We start from the raw sequence: 5,478 nt of genomic DNA on the forward strand, positions 1-5,478 counted from the left end.
TGGGTGCTGCTGCCAGGGGGTCCAGTGTGGCGGGCCGAGGACGGGAGGGGCTGACGGCAGCACTGTGAAAGATGACACGAAGGTGCCAAGGTTGGCGGTCCCCTGCGGGCCCGGCACCGGAAACGCTGTCAAGACAGGAGAGGTGCTGAGAGAATCTGTCCTGGGCAGGGTGCCCGGGATTCAGGGGCCCGTCTGCTGGTGGGACCGCGCAGGGCACAGCTGTCCGCAGGGGACAGTCAGGCCCCGACCAGCTGAGACCATTCCCCTGGAAATGTCTGCCCCACCCGGGCCCCCGGCCCACTCTGCCAAGAAGAGACCGCCCAGCAGGTGCTGCGTTTGCGCCACCAGGCCCTGGCCTCATGGCTGTCTCCACACAAGACTTGCAGACACCTGCCTGCGGGGACGACCCTGACCACAGCCCGTGAGCGGCAGGGCACTCATCCCCCAGGTATGGTCCGGGACCTGGGGCCTTGAGACCCGGCAGTGTCTAAAACACCAGGGCCCACGCCCCTCTGCTTTGCGGTGCCCGTGCCCACATAAATCCCTCTCTTTCTTGCCTGACACAGCACACCAACGCACTTGAAATGTCCCTCTGCACAGGAAAGGCCCCGGGACCCTGACTGACATAACCCATCCAGAACCACCCACAGCACACCCTTAACATGGGCCAGGGTCCCTGCCACCGCTCAGGAGCTCCATTCCCAGGAGAGGGTCAGTGGAGGAGGTCTCGTGTGCCCTGAATTCTGTCACTCGACAACTAGTGCGAGCTGCAGAGCCTGGGGAAGGGCTGGGAACGGAGGGCAGAGGGCAGTCAGGGGAGGATCCCTCCGCTTTGGAAAGGAATCAGCACGTGTAGATGTCCCACGGGACAGGCAACCATACTCCATGTCCACTATCATCCCTGGGTTAGTGACTCGCACACAAGCAAACGCCTCATCTCGAAGGTGAAACGCAAAGCTCAAGTATGTGAGACACTGGACAGGAGGAAGTGGCTCTGCAGAACGGACTCTCCTCACAGGGAGAAGGATTCAGGATGACTCAGGAACCCAAGCCCTATCCTGCTGGCATCACCCGGCTGCCCTGTCCCCGTTGAGCCCAACAACAGCCCACTGCCCTGAGGAGAAGAGCTCTGGCCTGGAGGGAGGGCGGGAGGTCTGGGCTCCGGCAGCCAGGGGACACTGTGGCCTTGCTCGTGGAGAGGACATGTGCCTGAAGACTTGGCCACAGAAGGGGCCCCTGGACAATTTCCTGGCTCAGGCCAAGTCTCTCACCTCTCCCAGCGCACTGTGGGGTCTGGTAAAATGCAGTTCAGATCCCTTGGGAGGACATCGTGAGGCCAGCCCTGTGCCCAGGAGGGTGACTCAGGGCTGGGCTTTCCCGGGACCCCCCCTCCCCGCCTCTGTGCCGCCACAACAGCCTCCCCAAACGCAGGGTCCACGACGCGTCTCCTTTCTAGAAAGCAGCAGCGTGTGGGCGGCAGTCCCTTCTCCCTGCCTAGGGCGCTTCCCTTGTGTCACCTGACCCACCTCCAGAAGCCACCTCCCCAGGGCTTCCTCAGCTTTCCAGATTTCCCCTCCTCCCCCACCTCCCAGGTGAGATACCCTGGGGCCCCAGAGCTCTCTCCCCCCTTGACGGTCTAACCACTGTGCCCGGATAACAGTCACGTTTGAATCCCAGGGACCGGTGGGCGGTGGCCCCTGAAACACTGCCACCCAGCCCTCAGGCCTTACCTCCTCCTGAACTCATCCCCACAGGCCGAGATCCGACCGCAGCTGCTTGGCCGTTCCACCTGGGGAACCGAGCCCAGGACCAGAGAGCAGCCTCCTCCACCAACTGCTCAGGATCCCACTCAGGCAGGGCAAGTTTGAATGTAAACAGGCCTAGAATGTAGGGGCCCAAGACACTCTGCAGTGGGGGAGGGGCAGAGGGCAGGCGGGCTGGGGGCACGAGGGAGGGGGAGCCATTCCACGGGCACTCTGGCAGGTGGGCAAGAGCACAGGTGCTCTTCCAGCTGACAGCGCCACACCCTCGGTGGGTGCCTCTCTTGGCCTCTTACAAATCGTTTTTCGGGCTCACAGCACCAAGGTCCTAGCTGATGTTCCCGCCACTTTCATTCTGTGACCATCGACCTAGTTTGCGGCCGGGGCCCCACTGCTTCCTACTGCCCGTCACTGACTTCCACAGAGGCTAGGCTTTCTGAACCCATGGCAACAGGTGCTCTGATGAGCACACAGGTACTCATGGCCACGGGCAGCCCTGCGTTTGAAATGGGGATGTCCGTGCAGCCGCGGCCTGTTCGGGGCACTGTGCCCATCGCGCTTCAGGAAGCAGCCCGTGCGTCCCCAGGGCTGTGTGTGGAGGCCCTGCAGACCCCAGCCAGGCCCCCGTTGCTGGAAAGCCCCAGCCCATCAAAGAAAGGCCCTGCAGCCTCCACGTCCAAGACCAGAAATTCCTCCTTTGCGTTTCTTGGAACATCACCCTCCTGCTAAATATGCTTTTTACCTTTTCAGTGGTTTTAGTGGACTATCTCACACAAGTAAGACCTTCGCATGATTCACAGTCCACTGTAAACACGGAAAGTACAGTGGCGAGTCCTCCTCCCGCCTCTTTCCCAGCAGCCCAGATCTCTGTCCACCGGGAACCAGTGTCATCTGGTTGTGCAGATCTTCTCAGACATGTGCTATGTGGCCAAAGGCAAATGCACTCTCTTCTTATTTTTTAAATGCTTTCAGTTTTCTCTTCTGGTGAAAATTCATTTAGGTTCTGATATATTTGCAGATATTTACAGCCTTGCAAGCAAGTCACAGTGAGCTTTATTTTACAGAACTCCTGCTGGGGATGGAAAAAAGAACAACTTGCAGACATCTCCCAGGACTTGGGTTTTTATCATGGGAAACCTTAGATGACTTTCACCAAGGAACTTCATATTCAGAGGGATGATGAAGCAAAGCATGGTACTGAGACACTCACGAAAGGCAGGCTTCCCTCTTGCTTCCTCCACCAATTGTGGACCAGATTCTCCCTCACGGCTTTCATGTAGGATTTGCTTGTTCTTCTCGGGACCACCGACTGGAAAACTGCATTGTGGAAAAATTATCTCATCCCAATTCCACACCCCTTTTTATATGACTCCATCAAAAAGCCTAGGCTCCAGAAGCAGACAGAATTGTTAGCCCAAATGTGTTTGAAAACACCAGCCATGCAAGGGGGGAGATGACAGTCCTCCGCACTCTGATTTCTGACCATTCCTGCAGGAAGGCCAGGGGCGGGTGTCTTTCGAGCAAACAGAAATCTCCAGACGTGCGTCTCAGGCCTTAGCGGACAGAGGATCTTCCTCCCAGTCAGGGAGGAGCAGCAGAATGGGGAGATCACGTGTGCACCCAAGGTTTTAGTGTGGTAGGTGAAGCTGCGGGGTTGAGACCCGGTACCCACCTTGCAACAGGCCGGACGGGTGTGTGGAGCTTCTGGGAATGCATTACAAACTCAAGTCCCAAAGTGGCTTCTGCTGCCCGTCTTTTTCGTTGCCAGCTCCAATGCTGCAAAATTCCCTCCGGAAGAGGAGGGGAGCGAAGCTACTCCTACACTGCCTGCTATGCAACTTCAGTTGGCCCCTTGGCCCGTGTGGATCCAGGTCAGAGGCGCCATGCTCACGGAGGAGGGTGTGCCCGCCACCCTCCACCCGGAGGCGTGCTCAGGGGGAAACCTGCATGCACTCAGCAGGTGCCGTGAAGGGGACACCTAGTGCAGCAGGCCCGCGGAAGAAGCCCGAGTGTTCCCCGGGTGGGTCTAGAGCTCTGAGCCAGGAGTGTTCTCTGAGAGTTATTTTTAAGTTTTAGGTACTAGTCCATTGTGAGACGTATGTTTTGCAAGTATTTGCTCCCAGTCTGTAACTGGTCTTTCCATCTTGTTAAGGCGATCACTGGCAGAGCAAATGTTTTTCCTATCCATGAGGTCTGGCGGGAAGCTCCCGCCAGTCTCTCGGGAGGGCCGCCCCTGGACTCGGGGGCGGGGCGCGAACCTAGGGAGGCAGCCCGCTGCCCGTGAGGCCTGTGAGACAGGACGGCTGCGAGGCAGCCAGCCCGCGGTGCGCGGGCCGCCGAGCGCAGGGTGCGGGCTGGGGCTGCGCAGTCCACAGGCGGCGGAAAGGAGGCCCGGCTCCGAGGCCCCGGGACCCTGAAGCCGGGTCCTGCCAGCCGCGGACTCCCGCTTCGCCTCGCGCGTCGCGCGCACGCGCGCCACACGCCCAGGGAGCGGGCTCCGGGCGCGCGGACCAGCGGCTCCAACGGCTCCCAGGGTCCCTTGCGGCGGACCGCTCGGGCTGCGCACGAGCGCGCAGGGCGGGGCCAACGGCCGAGCGGCGGGTCGGGGGTCCGCGGCGGCTAGCCCCGCCCAGCGCGGGAGGGGGCGTGGCCGCCGCCTCCTCGCTGCGGGGGGGGGTCGTGGGCGGGGCCGGGGCCGCTGCCTGGGGGCGGGGACGCGCGGGCGGCTGCCGGCCTCCAGCAGCTCGCGGGCTCTCGGCGCGGAGCTGCAGCGGCCCCGGCTGATGACTCAGAAAAAGAAGGGGTCATAGCAGATCATCATGGACAGCTATATGCCAACAAATTGGATGACCTGGGAGAAACGGATAAGTTCTTAGAAACGTGATCCACCAAAACTGAATCAAGCTCAAATAGAAAGTCTGAACACACCAACAGCAACTGAGAGTGAATCAATTTTTAAAAAACCTCCCCAAACAGCAAAGTTCAAGATGGCATGGCTTCACTGGTGAACTCTACCGAACACTTAAAGAGAAATGTAAAAAGTCCTTAAATGGTCCCAAAAAATTGGATAGGAGGGAGCACTTACAAACTCACTTAGATGACCAGCATTACCTGATACTGAAGCTAGACAGGACAATACAATACAATAAAATTACAGGCCAATATCCCTGATAAGCATACATGGAAAAATCCTCAACCAAATTGCAGCAAATCAAATTCAACACCACATTAAAAGGATCATACACAATGATCGAGTAAGATTTATTCCTGGGACATAAGGACAGTTCAACACACCCAAATGAATGTGACACACTGAATTAACAAAAGGAAGGAATAAAATAAGCTATCTCAATCGATGCAGAAATGGGACTTGAGAAAATTCAGCACCCTTGCACGGTACAAACTCTCAACAAATTGGGTGTAGAAGGAATGTACTTCAGCACAATAAAGGCATATATGAAAAACCCACAACAAACGTACTCACTGATGAAAAACTGAAATCTTTTCGTCTAACGTTAGGCACAAGGCAAAGGTGCCCACCGTCACTGTTTCTATTCAATAGCCCCGAAAGGCCCAGTCAGGGGAATTAGGGGAGAGAAAGAAAAGGCATCCAAATCAGAAAAGAAGTAAAACTATCTCTGCTCATGCGTGTCATGATCATACATGTAGAAAACCCTAAAGTGTCAACAGCAAAAACTCTTAGAACTCATAAACCGAT

Source organism: Manis javanica, chromosome 2, assembly GCF_040802235.1.
Source record: "Manis javanica isolate MJ-LG chromosome 2, MJ_LKY, whole genome shotgun sequence".
NCBI lineage: Eukaryota > Metazoa > Chordata > Mammalia > Pholidota > Manidae > Manis > Manis javanica.